This window comes from Urocitellus parryii, chromosome 8 (assembly GCF_045843805.1).
Source record: "Urocitellus parryii isolate mUroPar1 chromosome 8, mUroPar1.hap1, whole genome shotgun sequence".
Lineage (NCBI taxonomy): Eukaryota > Metazoa > Chordata > Mammalia > Rodentia > Sciuridae > Urocitellus > Urocitellus parryii.
In genome coordinates, this window is record NC_135538.1 from 19320477 (window position 1) to 19340831 (window position 20355).

The following is a 20355-nucleotide window of genomic DNA, read 5'->3' on the forward strand; positions in this document are numbered from 1 at the left end:
CCAGTCCTCCTGGTAGGATTGGATCTAATCCTCAACAGTGTAATAAGGAGAAATTCATCACAATGTATGTGAGTCTCCTGACACAACTTACTCAATCAAGCCTTAAAGTCCTGTTCATCCTTTGAACTTTACCAGAATTCTGCAGCCTATAGGCAGTACGTAACTTTCATCTGATATAAGGTCAGTAATGGAATCACTTCTGCCCCAAAGCTGGCCCATTGTCTGAGCCAATAATTATGGGGACATCAAATCTGGAAATAATTTCACAGAGAAGCATCCTAGTATCTCCCTAGTCTTTTCAGTGTGGATGGGAAAGGCTTCCACCCGTCAAAGTATGAACACATAAAAAATAAAAGTTACTTATAGCCCCGTGAATGTGGTAGTTCAGTGAAGTTTACTCCCAAGTCTTCAAAAAGTGCTCCTCCTATAGTTTGGATACCTGGTGGGAGCTCTGGCCCCTGACTAGGATTGTTTTGAGCACAAACCTCACATTGTTTGCAGATCATCCAGGTGTTGCTTGTGAGCTGGGGGACATAGAAATGTTGACTCAGAACTGTCTCAAGTGCTGTGTGTCCAACATATTTTCCTGTGGAACTGTCTGATAAAGGCTGGGGCTAGAGTCTCCAGGATGGCTATGCTGGCCATCAGAAAACTCCATTATCCACCTGGGAGAAAATTTTCTTTTTCAGTCTTAAATCACTTACTTTCATGTTGGGAGTATGTTGGCTCCCATTCTGTTAGCTAGTCGGCCAGGTAGAAGGGCAGCATTTAAACCTGGGACTGGATTTTCTTCCTGTTTCTTGTAGACAGCTAACCTGGCCTCTCTGTCAGCTCTCCGGTTGCCCTGAGAAACCACAGTGATTCTTTTTCAGTGATCTTGGCAATATATAATCACAACCTTCCTGGGAGCCCACAGTGCATCCAAAAGTTTAAGGATTTCTTGTCCATACATCATGTTTCCCCCCCTTTTTTTTCTCCTGAGTTAATTAGCCTACATAAGGCCCTATGAACATGAAGGATAGAGAACGCATATTTTGAGTCTGTAAATATCCACATAGACTCCTGCTGTCAACTGAGGTGCTTGAGTCAAAGCAATAAATTTTACTTTTTGTGCTGAATTTCCCTGAGGCAGAGGTTCTGCCTCGACAGTGGAGTCCAGAGTGACCATTGCATATCCAGCCAAACATACCTCATCTTTTATAAAACTGCTTCCATCTGTGAAGTACTCTGCATCAGCGTCCTTGAGAGGCTGGTCTGTTCGGTCTGGCCTGCTGGAGAACACTTCATCCATGACCTCAACACATTTGTGATCATGTTTTCCAGGTCCAGTGGGCAACAAAGTTTCTGGATATGTGAGTTTTCACATAACATGCCCTGATATTTGACCATTCTTTCATTAGTCAACCAATAGTGTGCTTTATATTTTAACAATGTCCAAATTGAATGAAGAACCCTGAAAAACAATTCTTGTCCCATGGCCAGTTTATCAGCTTCCAACACCAGAAGAGCTGTGGCTGCAAGGGCCCATAAACAAGGTGGCCAGCCCTGGACTACAGAATTCAGCTGTTTGGACAAACAGGCCACTGGACGGTGCCATGTCCCCAGCATCTGAGTCAAATCTCCCACAGTCACTCTAGACCAATCATGGACATACAGAAAAAAAAGCTTTGTGAGGTCAGGTTCAGGTGCACTGGTGAGTGCTTGTTTAATGTCCTCAAAGGCCTTTTGTTGTGTTGGCCCCCACATCAGAGGATCTCATTCTCCCCCATTTGTTGCTTCATAGAGAGGTTTTGTCATAACTGAAAAGTTGAGGATCCATACATGTCTGAGCCCAGTAGCCCCCAAGAATTCTCTAGTCTGATGGCAGGTTGAAGGGACTGGAATTGAGCAGATCTCCTGTTTCTTTTGAGGCCCAGTTGCTATTGTCTGTTCTGTTGCTGAGTTAGATGGTAACCAAAGTATTTGACCTTTTTCTTGACAGATATGGGCTTTTAAGTCAGAGTCCAGTGCTGTCCCAAGGATGCTGTACTCAAGCCCCTGGGAGGAACTCTCATTTAGGGAAGGCAGGCATACATAGAGCGACTGGCGCTTTAAGATGCACGATTTTTTTTTTTTGTTTGTTATCTCCCAGTGCATGATCTTGGCTGCTGGGATTCTCCAACTCTTAAATCTAACATAAATCTTAGCAGAGACTGATGACCTGGGACATCATTTGTATAAAGGGCACCTATGTCAATCTTGCAGTGGGCCATCTGCCTAGGTTGGAGGGCAGTGGTGTGGTTCCATGCAGGTCCCAGTGTGGCAGCCACATTGTGCCTATCTAGGTGTTTCTCCTTGTCTGTGTGGCTTTTCTCCTCTTGTCAGGTGGGAGCCTGCTCTAATTGTATATAGCGGCTGCCCTGCTTGTGTTCTTGTTCAGTATGCCCGGGTGCATGGGGCTCTGTGGCCCTTCCTGCTGGTGGCTCACAGCATGTGGCTTGGAGCCAGGGTGGCATGTCCTTTTGGAGTGAGCACCCTATGGCCCACTACTGGCTGTTAAATTGGGGGTTCATTTGGGGGCTTGCAGCAGCTGAGCCCCCTGAGGCGCTGGGTCCCGTGCATCTGATGCAGTCCTGTCTATGGGACTCCTGCCATATTCGTCAATCATTGACTTCTGAGCAAGTGGGAAGAAACTGAAAGGAGGGGCTGGGGCCAAAACAGTCACTCCTTCTCTGTTCAAGGCTTAGCATTTGAGCATGGCAGTGGGTGCTTGCCCGCCAGGGCCACTGGAGGCTTCCCCTTTTGTCTGGCCACACTTTTTGTTTTCTTATAAACATTTGGACCATTGGCTTAGTTCTAGTGAGACCCCCCTTTGAGTGACCTCTGGGTTTGTGGTGAGGGCAGCTATAAGAAGATCCATCCTCCACTTCATCTTTTTGGTCTGCTTATATTTGAGTTTCTGGATCTTGATTGATGAAAACTGTGGTGGCCACCTTAGTCAGCTCACTGGCACACTTCTCAGTAAAGCCCTCTAGGATTGTAAATTTTGGCAAATGGCTCTTTCAGCCTGTCCCACAATGGCTGCACTGATCACCTGTTGCTTGCGCCTGTGCATTTCTTCACTGATAAACTTGCCCTGTGGCTGCTACACTTGTATGTGCCCTTCCTTCCCCGCTCACCTCTGGGCAGAAAGAGGGGCGGCAGTGGCAGTGGCCTGGACATTTAGCTCTGAGTCAGTTGGGCACATTTCTTTTGATCATTGCTGCCAGTTTCATAGGGCAGAGGGGCCTTAGGCAGATGTGGGGCCAAGAGAAATGTTCAGGGCTATGGAGGGTGCTGGAGGGAGATGCTGGAGCAGCTGCAGGCTTATCTCGGCTCTGTTTGTCTGCAGATGCTTGGCTTAGGCTAGGGCTCAGGGCTGGCTCCGATTCCTTCTAACTCTTGGGAACAGACAGTGTGTTTTATTCTCTCTCTCTTTTTTCTTTTCTTTTAGACTTCCTAGGAGGGCTTCTTGACATCTCTTTATATTCGACCTTCTTCTTTGTTGGGGCCCCATCCTAGGTCAGGATAATGGACTGTTCAGCTCAGTCATGGCCCAGGGTTTCACCATGTAGGAGGGAGTATGATTTTTCCAGCTTATGAGCTCAATAGTGGACAAAGGATGGCACACAAAACTGCCTTGTCTCCCTCAGGCGTTTCCCTCTGGTCAATATGGGCATGTCCTTTAGTCCCTTGCAGGGGCATCTGGAGCGTTCTCATCTGAGTTGTGGCTCTAATCTTGGGACAATTCTCCCACCTTAATATTGGGAAGTGAAAGAGTCTTTGGTCTTTGGAAGCCTTTGGCTCTGAGGACATCACAGAGGAAGGAATAGCCAGTATTGGGGGGCCATCATTTGTTGCCTATGAGGACAAGGGGGCTAGGGGACAGTCTGTAGTCCCAGTGGTCTTGGCAAAGTTGGTCTTGGGTCCTCTTCTGGCTCACAGGGAAAACTGTTCCCTTTCCTGTCTTTCTTAGTCAGGTTTTCTGTTTAGCTGCTTTCTACTGGGTCTTAGAGACCACTATGCTCCTGGCTAACATCAGCTTGGACTGTCCATCTAGACAGGCTCTCAACCAAGGGGGCTGTTTCTGTACTATCTCTTGACAGCAATCAATATAAGAGAAAAGGTTCAGGGTTTCCAACAACAATCAAAGGACCTCAGCAATGACTCCCTCATCTAAAGATCCTTCTGGTGGCCAGCCCACATCTTGGGTGAGCCACTCTAATTCACAGAGTATGCAACCTTTGTGGAGTGGGTCTCACCCCACAGTTACCAGGAAAACCTTCCTAAAGGTTTCTAACACACATTTCAGAAGGCTCAGTTTCCTTAGTGTGCCTCCCATGTTCCACCCTGTGTTGGTGTCGCACACTTAGAAAAAAACACATTTAGGACAAGACTCCCTTCATCCTTCTCCAGTCGCTCCCCTCGCAGGGACTTAAGGCCCTGTTAGCCTTGCGAGTTGGTATCAATCCCTGACCTGGAGCTTTCACCTGGATGTTGGTTGGTGAAATTCCGCCATAGACTGTATGAGGTATCAGGGAACCGCGGATCAGGACTCTGCACTTGCTTCTGCCCTCTGGTTGGGTCGGAACCCTTCCCTTTTTCTGTCTCATTCCCACACTTTCCCACAGACATGGCCAGAACAGAATTACTATACTGCCCAAATTCCAACAATTCCAAACTAAACAAAAAGGGAGTCACGGTTTCTCTCTGCTCACTGACCCCAGAGACTACTCGGGCGACTCCCCGGGGCCGTTTCAGCTCCAACCACTTTGGAGGGTACTCGGGACCCAACAGAGGGTGATCAAGCCTCTCTTCCACCCACTTAGGCCTCGAAGGGGAAGTCAGGTGGCTGCAAAACCAAATGGACCTGGGTCCTACCTGTTCAGCTGGGCGGTGCTCCAAAACCCTAATTCTGGTTCCTGTTACCTGTGAATTCTGTTGTGCTCTGGGGTGGCAGCCCCAGGGCGCTGGGTGAGTGGATCCTCCTTCAGGCCAAGAGTGGCCTGGGCGCGCCAAGGGGACCACTGTCTGCCATCGCCCCAGGAAAGCCGGTCCCCAGAGACAAGAGAGGCAGAATAGCCTTCCTTACCTCCTCTATCCCTTCATGGTTGCCAAAAATGATGTAGGGACAAATGAGGCAAGGCACGGAAGATAGCAGGAAACAGTTTTATTTGGCTGCAGCCAGGTTCAGAGGGTACAGCCTTTGCTGAAATCAATCAATCCCCTGAACCCCGAGTTCAGAGAGTTTCAGAGTTTTATACCCAGCATGTAAGGGGAGGGGCTCAGAAGTTCACAGTCTGCAGAAGTTCACATAAAAGCAGCTTTTTCTTTCACTGTTCTGGGCACTTTAACTCTTCAAGGACAACACCTGAGAAGGGGAGAGCTTCTTCTCCCCTTTCTTTCCTGCCAGCTGTTACCATGGAGCCCATTTGTAACTTATCTTAAAAATGTAGATATCTCTGTGAAGCCCCAGCTCAAGGCCAGAGGCCTTGTTTGCACATTTCTACAATCTACTATATTGGATATGTTTGTGAAAAACTAGTAAGGGGGTGTCCAGCACCTGGTGTGCTGGTATATTCTTGGCTAGTGGCCAAGTAAACAGGGTGACACGAAAATAGGAAGTTTATCTATAATGGACTCTTTTGCTGACAGTCCTAAAATCAGCCATGGTGAAGAGGGCTTTTCTGTGGAGAAAGGGGGTGCCATTTAATGGCAGATGACAGGAGCCACGTTTTCACTATTGGAGTAAGAGGCTTCAGATGACCATGGGGAGAATGTCAGAATCCATGTGACAACAGCGTGAACTCATGATTAACTTAATATAGACTCTGACAGATACATGTAGAAATATGTACAGATATCCATATATACATGGATTATATATGTGTTCTATACACATGCATGTGCTTCGTATGTATTTCCTTGCTCCTTCAGTTGAGATGGTCTTGAAGCAACCAAACCATGATATCAATGAAGACACTCAGCTCGCACAACTTAGTTTCTAATACCATCCCAATGAACTCATATCTTTTTGAAAAAATGACTAAGTTAGGATTGTGGGATGAAAAATATGTGTGATTATTGTGAATCATCTTATAGTGCCAGAAAGTAGGGAAGAACTAAAAAATAAAAACGTAATGATGGGGATATATTAAAGAGATACAGAAGTCAATTGAAAGAGCTTTCAATGGCCAAAGCTGAAAGAATGAGTGAACTTTATAAGTAACATTGTATTGTAAGTCAAAGACTATAAGTAATATCAACGAGTCCATATGAATGGAAATAATTGAAAATATAAATTAATGGAGGAAAAGAGATAAATAAAAAAGAATTCAAAATAAATTATGCATAGATTCTCAGGAAGGTGGAGCATTATTTCAACTCCATACATGTTGCCTGTGCACAGTGACTTTATTTCAAAAAGAACAATATAAAAGGTGGGTGGGGAGACAAGCAACCTTGCAGAGGAGAAATCTGAAAACCATTACTTCTTCCAAGTGATCAAGAATAATACCAACAATGCTAAGTCATACTGAGAGCATGTATACTCCCGATATGATTCATAAGCATGGTGCTTTACTTATGTGGTCTTCCTCCACAAAAGCCAGGAGGAGAAGGGGGGGGCAAATGGGGAGGAGAGGAAGAGAAAGCTGCTGCTGCTGCCTTAAAGGAGGAGAGAGAGAAAGATAGCAAGCAGTGAGCCAGGCCAGGATTCTGATTCTTGAGTTATTCAAAGCCTTCTCTAGGAAGAAAAGGAATTCTGACAAAGCACAATTCCATATGGTATGTAACTTTTATTGCAAAAAATAAAAATAAGATAAAATCAACAAAAATAATCTCCTCTTTTGCACAATTGTGTGTATATATATATATATATATATATATATATATATACCCACACACACTTGGCCAAGCCAGGAAAGGAACCACCTCTGGGGACCTGCCAGTTGAACCTTTAGTTCATCGCATTAGTTCATGGCATTTGTAGTAAGCAGGTGCAGCCAGTCAGAGCAGGCAGGTGAAAGGGAGGGGCCGGAAAATGGGGACAACCAGGGACCAGGTGATGGGACAACAACTCATTTCTTGGAAGCCTTTGTCCCTGCTGGACCTGCAGAATCCTGATCTTCAGAAGACTCAGGAACTGACCCTCACTGGGGCCTCTCTTCATCCATTGCTGCCATCCAGCACCAGCCTTGCTGTGGCACTTGGAGAAAGGTGCATGAACACCTCAAGGCTCTGTGATTTTCCTCTACTTAGGAAAAGAGGAATAAGAACAAAATCATCACCAAAAAGTGCTTCCTTCGGAATGCTATGGGAGGAAAGAATAAGAAGCAAGGCAATACTTAAGTATGGGTTTTTGGGCAAAATCAGTCAGCACAACCAGCCTCCCATATTCAATACCTGTTTATTGGAGGTTTTGGAAAACGGTGAAAACAAGAGATTGCTGTAACTTTTGTGGATTCACTTGTGCTTGTACCAAGTGGGCTCTCCATTGCCCTTCAGTTAAAGAGAACAAACCATGTGGCAGAAGTGTTACCTTCCATTTACTGTAGCAAATAAATCTAACCAGTTGGACTTCTAAGGTTCAGTATATGTACAATGTGGTGCCATTGTTTCTCCAATGTACAACTGAAACAAATCCATTATTGAACCTGGTGGTATACTCATAGCAACTATTACTCGCCCAAATGACAAGTAATTTTTTCCTGTTGTCATGGGAGTCTCTGTAACTAGCAAGTGAATGTATTCTTGTGACCTCATATATATGTAATTACAAACCTGTGCAATGTAACGTCAATCTAACTGCAACTAGAAGATTGTCCTTTGGATATAGCTATAGATATTTTCATGTTCTAATAACGTTTTATATATCATTGTCACCAGTACCTGCAGAAGCTCTATGAAGGTTTGAGTACTGTAGTTCAGTGTATGCTATATTCAGCTCAGATGGTAATTCCTCTTTTGAGATGGAACTTATTTTTCAGACATTTTATGATGTGGATATGTTATTAATGAATTAGTTTAAAAATTTGTTATATCAAAAGGTCACAAAAGTTATGGGTGACAAAAAAGGGACATTTTATGAACTTGCACACATCATTATTAAAATGAAAGATTGAAAATTATTTAGATTATTCCAGATTAATTTAGATTTTTAAAAAAGATTTTCCACAGCTTCTTGAGCTTTTTGTTCTTGTTGCACATAATAGTAGCCAATCCCAGACATAATTTATCAAATATTTATTTATCAATCACATTTTGCCTTCTTTTTATTTTCATGTCATTTTTTCTTGCTATTTTTGCTGTCATAACTTTTGTTTGTAATTCTCTCATTTGTTGCTGTGTTAATATCCTTGTACATGTAATCTTGTTGTTCCATTTTTACCCTCCTTTTAACTCCCCAATAAAAGGATTTCTGGTCCTGTTTTGATTTCTTCAATTATTTGTGGATGAATCCTATCCTTTAAATATCTTTGTTTATGCCTTATGTTCAGCCATATTTTAACATGCTGTCTTCATGTTGAAGCTCCTGATTTCTCAGCCAAAACTCATCTGAGTATCTTTAAATATCAACGGCATCATTTGTTCAGAATTTAACATCAGTTCTAATGTTGGAGGCTTGTATTCTTTAGGTTTTACCAGATTCTACCACCAAGTTTAGTCATTTCCATATCAAGAATGAACTGCCTTTCTTTTTAAAAGCTTATTTGAAAACACCTTTATTCAAAAGACCTCATGACCAAAACTGTGAATTTCAATTCCATGTTTTCCTTGCAATGAAGCAGAATGAGAAAAATGGACAGCTCTGGTGCTTAAAAGATGGAGTTCTACTAATTGGCAAACTAGCAAGAGAACATATGCTCTTCTTAGTGAACATCTTTTAATGTTAATGCTACTACCATATATCCTTAATATTGCATGGCTGTGCATTCCGATTTTTTAAACACCAGAATAGATAAAGAAAACAACTTTCATTCCATAATGTTAGATGGTGATTTGTTCTGAGATTTGGATTTAAGACATTTGGTGAACACTTTCAACACTGATTCCAGTTATACTCTGAATGCCTACTATCATCATGATTTTAAGTTTTCCTGAATAAATAAAGTATTAACTCTTGGTCCTAATTGTTCATAGTTGGAATTATACACATACATATCTACCAGAAGGTCAGAGACTCTTCACCGTAATGTATGTGCTTATACAGATTGTTCTGCTTCTTGTAAAAGTGTTTTCCTTTGGCTTGTTACTGCCTTTTGTCAAATAACCTTGAGAATGCTGTACAATAAATATTTTCTATTTACTCAATGTGTACGTTCCTTCTCTAAACTTTGGAAGCATTATAATAATAGAAATAGGCCAGTGTAGGAAATAAGTCCAATGATTGGCTTTTGTTCAGAATATGCCTTCTAGGTGAAAGTTGGAAAGAACCACATGGAATCTACAGAACAGGTAAGTAAGAAAGTAGAGTAAAATTTGGTTATAAGGAAGAGGTACCACAAGCTGTTAGCAGTTTTAAGTGCAATCCAAAATTGAAATTTCCAGCACCCATGATAGAAATTGTTAAACATTTTTTTTGAAACCCTCCACTTCTCCCAAGTTTAATTCCCCTAAATTCTAATGGAGACATCACTGATCCTCCAAACAAGGGGAATCATTGACATTTTCTGCTGTGAGATTTCTACAAGGGAGAGTATTTTCCAGGTGTCAGTCAAAGAAACATCAGGTGGCAAAAAGACCACACTCATAAGATCAAGGAGCTTTTGGCTGGGAAGGGAGATCTCCATACAGAGAGGCTCATGCTGAAGAAATTACCAGATGAAGAGGCTGAGACTCCAGGGGTTTCTTCTGTGTACCTGGAAAATAGAATAAGAAATTATGAAATGGGAGCTTAGGGGTCTCAGTAAGAAAAGTCATAAAAGAAAGAATGAGAAACAAAAAAGCAGGAAGAAAAAACAAATGAAGAAAAGTGCTAGAAAGAAAAAAGAGAAAATATTTAAGATGTGTTGTCTAGAGATATACACAGATGTCATGCCAGATCACAAAAGCTGGGAGAGAGCACAAAAGTGTCCCTTGGAGCCAGGTGCTATGGCACATGCCTGTAATCCCAGAGGCTTGAGAGGCTGATGTGGGAGAACCTTGAGTTCAACACCAGCCTTGGCAAAAAGCAGGGTGCTAAGCAAATCGGTAAGACCTGTCTCTAAATAAAATACAAAATAGGGCTGGGGATGTGGCTCAGTAAGTGCCCCTGAGTTTAATCCCTGGTACCCGCCCCCCAATCCCCCAAAAAAGTGTCATTTGGAAAAAATAAATTTGGAGAATTTGGGATTGGGGTCCAGTTACAACAAATGATGAATGAGTAATTGCCACAGAACACCTTGGCAGGGAATCAAGCAGAAAGGAAAGAATATCTTGTTGAATGTGCTCTGTGCTAGACACTGTGTTAGGCTCTTTGCATTTATTCTCATATAATCTTCCCAGGGCTGCAACCACATGGATGATTTAGAGAACTGAAATACCTTGCCCAAAGTCTCTCAGTTGGTAAGTGGCCCAGCAGGACTTTGATCCCCATCCTCTGTGAGTACAGAGCTTGCAAATTTATGTTCTTCTTCAGAGCTCAGGGAAGAATGGAAGAGCTGATTCCATTTTGCTTGAGATCAATTTTTCATTCTAATTTCTGAGCCCTGAGGGCAAAGCAGATATTCAGTATAGGTTTGTTAGGAAAGCAATAACAGTAAATAAGTGTTATAGCTCCATAGTTTTCCCAGCTCATTTCCTTGAAGATTTTTTCCAAGATCCCCATGGGTTCTGAGCTCCATGTTTCCACCTACTGATCCTGTCTCTGACATCTGGACAGCCATATGCTTTAATCAGGATAAACAAGCTTACCTCTTGGCATCAACAAGAGCTGTCCTATTGACCTCCCTTTTCTGCAGAAGACAGAGGCAATACTGTGTGTCCACTGAGCTCAACTAGAGGCCTGGGCAGTGTTAGATATGGGAGAGGTCGCCCTCTGCAGGAGAACTTCTGGTACAACATCAGCTGCTTCATGGCGGGACACCAGTTTCAGGGCCACATAAAGCACTCCCAGAGAAAGAAGTGGGAGTAGTGGGGTATCCCTTCCTTACTGAAATGCATGCATTCAGACAAAATGAAAGACAAAAGCAGTTATTATGGGGTGTATGAACACGAGAGAGAGAAAGGGGGGGGGGGTTTAGCTTATTTAGAGAGTTGAACTAAAAACACTATACAGAAACCGGAAACAGGCTTGATTTTTCTCAGGATGTAACTTGGGAGAGGAAGGTTTATATCAACAAATAGAGAAATGAAGTTTAATTATGAGGATACCAAACATGGAAACGGAAAATAAGAACAGAATCTTAACATTTGGAAATAAGTGATTTAATGTAAGCTGTCACCTGTTTAGGATCCCTTCTGTCCACAGCTGACTGAGGTGACACTGAGATACAGTGACTACTGCCTGTGATTGCTGTGCCAAGGGAGAGAGCAGAGAGTCCTGGGTGTGGGAGGGCAAGTTCAAAACCTTTTGGTAATTCATGAGGCTTGCAGGAGAATAGACCTTAAGCACAAAGACAGAATGGAGTCAGGAGCCAGAAAACTAAAAGCAATAACTGGCAAAGTAGGTGACAAGGTGGTCAGATCAAACCCCAGAGGTAAAATTCTGGAGATCAAGCTTAGCTTTTGGTGAGAACACACAAGGTGAGAATGTATAAGGGGTCTATACATTTAGGTGATTTTTGCTCTTTTCCTAAGTATTGCTAGGGACCAGGATCTAAAAAGCTCTACATATTAGAAAATTTTTCATTTCCCATAGCTGCCATTTGTCTTTCTCCATCTTTTCCTTAGAGCTCTGTCCTCTGGAAAAAGAGTGAACAAACTGAGTCCACTGTGCACCTGGCTTCCTCCCAGCTGCTCGAGTACAGTGATTATGTCATTCCTTTGTGATTGATTGTCCAAGCCAAAGAGCTTCACTTCTTTCATTGGTATTTTCATTGGTATGTTTCTAACCCTTAATCAGGCCATGGTCATATTGCAATTTTTGAATGTTCTTTTTAAAAAGGTTATATCCAGAAGTAGACATAGTACCACACACATACTTTAAGTCTCTTCCACCATGATTCTGGCTTTGCTGCCTTAAGTGACATTACCTTTGATTATGGGATGGCCACATTTTGAGCTCACACTCAGCTCAGAGCCAGCTATCACACGTAAGCCATTTTCTGTAGGAAATGGACATAGATGTAAGTATTTTCTTTTCTTCTTTTTGTAGGGCTGGGATTGAACCCAGGGGTGCTCTACCATTGAGCTACATCCTCTGTACTTTTTATATTTTTTAATTACGAGACAGGCTCTCACCAAGTTGCCAAGGCTACCCTTGAACTTGTGATACTCCTGCCTCAGCCTCCTGAATAGCTGGACTTACAGGCATGTGCCACTGTGCCCAGCACAAATGTGAATATTTTATCAAGTTGGGTTTTTCCAGAAACAGATCCTGAGAAGAGGTTTGGAGAGAAAGCGATTTTAGGGATGCGATTCCTGGAAGCTGCAGTAGATGAGAAAGGAAGAGAGGCAATATGCAGACAATAGAAGGAGAATGTCCATCACCAGCACCAGTGTGGTAAACAAGGGCTAGCTTTTGGCAATTTCTGGGGGACATGCCTCATAATTGTCCCCTCTTCTGGTGGGGCAAGGAAATCAGGAACTTTTATGCACTAACTTGTGATAGTTATGCTAAGGGCCACTGGGGAAGGAAGTGCATGTTAATTCCCAGGTTACTCTCAGGATGTTCCACATGCAGGCTCCTAACCTCCTGTCTGCAGAGAAAAGACTTGCTCAAAAGTTGCAGGAACTGACAATTGGACGACATAATGTTGGACTGTGCAAGGATGGTGAGTGGCAAGGGAATGTGGTTCGAGTTATAAAATGTCTGCTGCAGATGCCCTTTTGGAGAGAGAAGGAGAGGGAGAGATGAACTCACAGATACAAATACCAGTATGGGTAAATATGCGAAAGCAATGAGCTGTAGAACACAAAGCAGAGGTCTACTGAGGCCCTTTCAGTAAGAACAGACACTTTTAAGAAATAAAGTCACCATACTATAGAGATACCTGCATCCCCATGTTTATCATGTTGTAATTCACAGCGGCCAAATTATAAAACCAATTATGGGTGGATAAAGCAAATGTGATATATAAGTATATATATAAATATACATATATTAAAATATGTATATATGATATATATATGTGTGTATGTATATAAATATATATATATGTATTATTCAGTCATAAGGAAGATAGAAATCATATCACTTCCAGAATACAGATAAAGGTGGAGATGATCATTGAGACTATATGCAGAATCTAAAAGGAAAAAAAAATAACATAAAAACAGAAGGCAGACCATTAGAGAAAAGGAATGGGATCAAGGGAGGGGAGGAGAGAGTAAGGGAGTAATGGGAGATGGAAATGATCGCAGTATGTTATATGCATCTGCATATATGTCACAATTGAACCCATTATCCTGTATAATTAGTATGCACTAACAATGACAATAAAAGAACAGACACTTCTAGAATCACCCCAAAAGACTGTTTTGTTCAAACATTACAGAAGAAAATTAAAGTTATATTTTGTTTTAAATGATTATTTCTTTGCAATAACTTCCTAAATTTTGTCATTGTTTTTTAGTAAAAAACTAATAAAATACATTATAGAAATTCCAAGATAAGGAAAAAAATCTAGTCAAATACTCCAAATGTTATCATTGTAGTTATTTTTATTTCCTCTTCCAGTGACTTTCATATACGTTCTATTTTAACAGAGCTAGAATCAGAGCTAGAATCAACTTCCATTTATAATTGTGTTTCCTGCTTTTTCAAATTGACATTTTGATTTACAGCAGGAGTTTCCACTGGTCAGATCTGAGGAATAACCTGCCTGTGGAGTTAGGCAAGGTTTCCCACTTCCATCAAATCCAGGAACAATTTGGAAAATAATTCTGACCTCATTCCCAATTGAAGTTCAAATGAAACTGAGGTTCAAATCTAACTGATGGATGGGAGGGGTCTGTGGAAATCAGGGTGTGGGCAGGGGAAGTGCATGAACTGAGAGAAGAGGGAGCCTTGACAATTGAGAAAAGAATTGGCCAGAATCAGCAACAGGGCTGGGATTGTCAGGAGAGGTGACTAAACCCATCAGGACACAGGGCGCTGGGTGATGGAGAGGACAGTGCAGCTCAATGTCAAGAGCTATCTCAACTGGCCTGACAAGTCTCCTAGTCTACACCCTCCCCAGCTGCACCACTACCATGCTCCCCACCCACCATCACATATATTATTTGTAGAAAACCTCACACGGGTGGGGTGGGAGAATTTCCTTGGTGTAAAGGAACTTGGTGTAGATGAGGAGAATCAGAGCCCTTGTTTGCCAACAGCAGATCAGGCACAGGCTGTCCTTGAGCTCTTAGTGACATCAAGGGAGAGAGTCTCAAGTGATATTAGGGATCAAGGGTGAATCAGTGCCACCACACAGGCTATCCAGAGCAGGACAGATGGACAGATGTCTGTGGACAGATTCAAGGAGTAGCTGTAAGCAAAAGTAAAACATCAACAGGCCACAGCCACAAAAGCCCATAAAAGCCCACAAAAGCAGCATCTGAGACCTAGAAGAAGACACACAGGCCGTGTGCAAAGTGTGCCAAGGCAGACTCGACAGAATGCGAAACACCATGGTGTTGGCATGTAGGGCCTGAGGTCAGTGACAAAGTTACCTGAAAGACCTTTCTTAAGGATATCTAAAAAAACACCCATTACATTGCTAGCTCGTGATTTGTTTCACCACCTCCCTGGTATTAGACACTTTGAACACGTCTAATTTCCTGAGGAATTATTTCATGCCCAAAACTTCTCCCTCTATGTATATAACATTATTGTCACTTTAGTCTGGCTTCTAAAGATGTTGTTAATCAATTATTTGGTTATTATTATTTCTTATTCCCTGCCAAACACAGTCTAAACTTTATATCACTTTGGAACTAATAACATCTTTGGGGTAGAATTCATTATGTAAATCTCAAAAGTGAGGCTCAAAAAGATGAAATTACTTGCCTAACATTGTCAGACTAGGGGGTTATGCATACTGTAATTTCAAAATCCATTTTTGTAACCACCATACTATGCTGAGACACTATGCTAAAAAAATACTCAGAAAGCTTGCAAATATGCATACTTAGCCTCAGTAGCCAAAAAATGGAACTTTTATATTGTCTGTTTTAGAATCATCAGTTAGAAACTGAGCATGAATTGTCCCCCAGAGGGCTCCTAGAGTCTATGGAATTGAGGAAGCTTATCTACCTACACAAGCAGAGTTACTCCCACACAAGGACTTCTCATGAAAAGCTACCAAGAGAAAATAATTCTAATTTAGAAATCCATTTAATTGTAGTAATTTATCAAAAATATTTGAAAATATTTGCAATAAACAGATTTCTAGTAATCATTTATTTTATTATTGTGCCATTCTAAAAGTAACATTTACCTAAAATTAATTAAAGATCACTTTTATTTAATAGGTCATTATTAATTCCAGGATATGTGCTGAAAGAATTTAAAGTAAAAAAGAAAAGATAGAGGAAATTATTTCTTTTCTCCAAAATGTGAAAATTTCTGTGAGAGCATATAAAAATTGCCAAATTCCTAATAAGGAGTATATATACTCAGTAATACAAGATCGAGATTAACATTGTGTGGTTATTAAAACACCCTCAATTCATTGGTTATCTCTTAAAATGAAATTTGGCTCTCACTTTTAATGTACTCATCTCACTGAACAGGTATATCCTGTCTATTTTTTTTCCCTATGTGTTATATGAGAGTTAGGTTCCTGGCTGGAAATCTTCAGCTGTACACAAAGTTTGCTGTTTGTACTGGGTAAATCATGTGACTTCTTTAAGCCTCCACATTTTTTTTGTCTCAAAATAATGATTTTGGATTACATAAAGTAAAAATAAACATATTAAAGACCTACTATGTGCCCCTGTGTCCCTAGCATTACATCCCTGATAGTGTTTAATTCATATGAACAGGTGAAACAGATGTGATGCACTGCACTCAAATCAGGATGGACCAGGTTATGCTAGGAAAGATGGAAGGAAGGGACAGAAGGAGGAAGGGGGAAGGGAATGTAGGACACTTCAGTGCCTTTTAAAAATAGCATTTATTTCAAGCACACATAAAGGCACATGCAGGTGGGGTCACCCGCCTTCATACAGTAGCAACCCTTGCTGCAACATGAGGTCTCTTCGTCACTACAGCAGGGCACCTGTGTGAGTCTCAGTGCTGAGCAGGATGTTTGTAGGACACAGAGGTGCTGCCTCACTTGGCATTCAGAGGTCAGGAGGTGTCCCCTGAAACCTGACTTTAAGAGAGACTAAGACAGGAGTCATCCCAATGCCTGAGATCATAAATGGTAGATGCTTCTCTTCCCTCTGCCACAGTTACTAGGCCTTATCATCACATACAAGGCAGGGGGGCCTGGGAGCACTAGGTAGTTTGCTTAGAGTCATGTAGCTAGTAAGTGAGGACGCACAGGACCTGAAGAATTCATGGCTTACCTTACCACATTTCTAGACGATAGGAACCTACAAGTCTCCTTCCACTTTAAGCAGTTGCCGCCTTGACTGCTCCCAGTAAACTGAGTTCTTGATGATGAAAATTACTTTTGTTTGTTTTCCTTTTACAGTTTTTCACTACACTGCATGATCCCTTTTCACATAGCCACAGACTAGCTCATGCAGCAATTTTTATTACATATTTTTGTGATCAGCCCTTTCCAGTTATCAAAACTTGGTCAGATGGTGAAGACTGACATCAAGTCTATGTCAAGTAACTAGTAACTGGATGTAGCTTAAAGCACTCATAATCCTACCATAATGGAGTGTTTAGTTTACTATTCAGTAGTGGCAAGGACGAAAAGCATTTTTAAATAATTGTGGACATCATTAAAGGTTTTTACTTTCTCATAATTTTTAACTAATGCTAATTAACTTCTCTATTTCCTAAGCTGTTTTTTAAATAAAACAAAACAAAAAAAACTAGTTACAAACATTATAGTTTGGAGGTAAAATTCTGGGGTGATAGGAGAAACAGTGATAGAAAATACTTTTTGTGTACATGGGATTTATAATTAGTGAGTCCTATTATTGGGAACTACAATTTGCTATTTTTGTTCTGTTTCTCCTGTAGAAAGCATACCTTTTATTTGAAAGCATAGCTAGAGACCTCTGGGAGATGAGAGCCTGAGAAGTTCAGGGTCTGAGACCCAGTGAGATAGGAGGTATACAGGGCCAAGACCCATATTAGCAATGCCAAGTGACATGCCACAAACCACAAGACAAAAGGAAGATGTAATCTGTGGCATTATATTCTTCCCTGATCAGTTGGCAACAGTGTCCAGACATTTCCTACCCATTGTAGCAGTAGCAAAATGTGGCCCAAGATTATAATCAGCTATAGCCTGCTCTACTTCAGAATCACTGTGGATCCTCGAGGTATCATTTCCACCCCAGGTCTAAGTCTTTAGAACTAAGTTAAGAAAATCCAGAGATTGTAAATAGTATCCATTTTCACTTTTTTTTCCTGTTCAACCATTCTAAATTTATTTTAAATCTGAAGACTAAGCTAAAGACAAAACACACACTCATGAAAGATTGAAGTCTCCTGATTCTCATCTTTATGTTTACCATTTCTGTTGGCATATACAGGTAAAAATTGAATGACAAATTTTATTTTTCTCTGGCTCTTGGGTATGTTCAAGTAATAATGCTTCAGAGCTTTATGTGTAATATGTAAAGCAGGATTTCTTGAAATTAAAAAGTCTAAAATTTATGTCTCATATTTTGGTTTAAAAGAAAGGAGGAATATAGATGCGTCTGTTTTTACCTCTAAATGTTTAACAAAAGCCTAAGAAACATCATCTCTTTATGTTTTAAATACAAAAAAAAATCCATTTTTCAAGCTTCCTAAACTTCAACGAGTCTAGAAAGAGTCCTGAACTACAGTTGAATATTCAAAATACATCTGAAGTGGCACCCCCTTTTTCCACAGAAAAGACTTAACTGGGCTTCTCCAGAAATCTTCACCCAGACTTATTTTAGGACTGTCGGCAAAAGAGTCGCTGCCAAAGAGTTCAATGTAGATAGACTTCTAATTTTCATATGGCCCTGTTTTACTTGGCCACTGGCCGAGAAGATACCAGCACTCCAGGTGCTGGACACCCCCTTACTAGTTTTTCACAAACATATCCAGTACAGTACTTTGAAGAAATATGTAAACAAGTCCTCTGGCCTTGAGTTGGGGATTCACAGAAATGTCTGCATTTTTAAGATAAGTTACAAATGCGCTCCATGGTAACAGCTGGCAGGGGGAGGAAAGAAAGGGGAGAAGAAGCTCTCCCCTTCTCAGGTGCTATCCTTGAAGAGTCAACTTGCCCAAAAAGGGAAAGAAAAATCAGCTTTTATGTGAACTTCTGCAGACTGTGAACTTCTGAGCCCCTCCCCTTACATGCTGGGTATAAAACTCTGAAACTCCCTAAACTCGGGGTTCAGGGGATTGATTGATTTCAGCAAAAGCTGTGCCCTCTGAACCTGGCTGCAGCCAAATAAGTGTTTCCTGCTGCCTAGCCTCGTCTGTCCCTATATTTTTGGCAACCATGAAGGGACAGAGGAGGTAGGGAAGGCTATTCTGCCTCTTTGTCTCCAGCGACTGGCTTCCCTGAAGTCCCCTTGGCACGCCCAGGCCACTCTTGGCTTGAAGGAGGATCCACTCACCTAGGGCCCTGGGGCTGCCACCCTGAGCACAAGGGAACCCACAGGCAGCAGGAACCAGAATTAGGGTTTTGGAGCACCACCCAGCTGAACAGGTAGGACACAGGTCCATTTGGTTTTGCAGCTACCTGACTTCCGCATCGAGACCTAAGCGGGTGGAAGAGAGGCTTGATCACCCTCTGTTGGGTCCCGAGTACCCTCCAAAGTGATTGGAGCTGAAATGGACCCAGGTAGTCACCCAAGTAGTCTCTGGGGTCAGCGAGCAGAGGGGAAACCTTGACTCTCATTTTGTTTGGTTTGGAATTGTTGGAATTTGGGCGGTATAGAAATTCTGTCCTGGACATGTGTGTGTGAAAGTGTGTGAAAGTGTGTGAATGAGATGGACAAAGGAAAGGGTTCCGACCCAACCGGAGGGCCGAAGAGAGTGCAGAGTCATGATCTGTGGTATCCTGGCATCTCATACAGTCTATGGCGGAATTTCACCAACCAACATCCAGGTGAAAGCTCCAGGTCGGGGATTGATACTGATCGGCAAGGCTAAGAGGGCCTTAAGTCCCCTCGAGGGGATCAGCCAGAGATGGATGAAGTGAGTCTTGTCCTAAGTGTGTTTTGTTCTAAGTGTGTGACACTGATGCAGGATGGAACTTGGGAGGCACCTAAGGAAACTGAGCCTTCTGAAATGTGTGTTAGAAACCTTTAGGAAGTTTTTCCTGGTAACTGTGGGGTGAGACCCACTCCACAAAGGTTGCATACTCTGTGAATTAGAGTGGCTCACCCAAGATGTGGGCTGGCCACCAGAAAGATCTTTAGATGAGAGAGTCATTGCTGAGGTCCTTTTGATTGTTGTTGGAACCTCTGAACCAATTCTCTTACATTGATTGCTATCAAGAGATAGTACAGAAACAGCCCCCTTGGTTGAGAGCCTGTCGGGATGGACAGTCCATACTGATGTTAACCAGGAGCATAGAGGTCTCTAAGACCCAGTAGAAAGCAGCTAAACAGAAAACCTGACTAAGAAAGACAGGAAAGGGAACAGTTTTCCCTGTGAGTCAGAAGAGGACCCAAGACCTTATGTGCCACTCTATCCAACTTTGCCAAGACCACTGGGACAAAAGACTGTCCCCTCAGTCCCCTTGTCCCCAGAGGCAACAAATGATGGCCCCCCAATACTGGCTATTCCTTCCTCTGTGATGTCCTCAGAGCCAAAGGCTTCCTAGGACCAAAGACTCTTTCACCTCCCAAGATTAAGGTGGGAGATTTGTCCCAAGACTAGAGACACAACTCAGATGAGAACTCTCCAGATGCCCCAGCAAGGGACTAAAGGACATACCCATGTTGACCAGAAGGGAAATGTCTTTGGGAGACAAGGCAGTTTTGTGTGCCGTCCTTTCACCACCATTGAGCTCATAAGCTGGAAAAATCATACTCCCTCCTACACGGAGAAACCCTGGGCCATGACTGATCTGATGCAACCCATTATCCAGACCT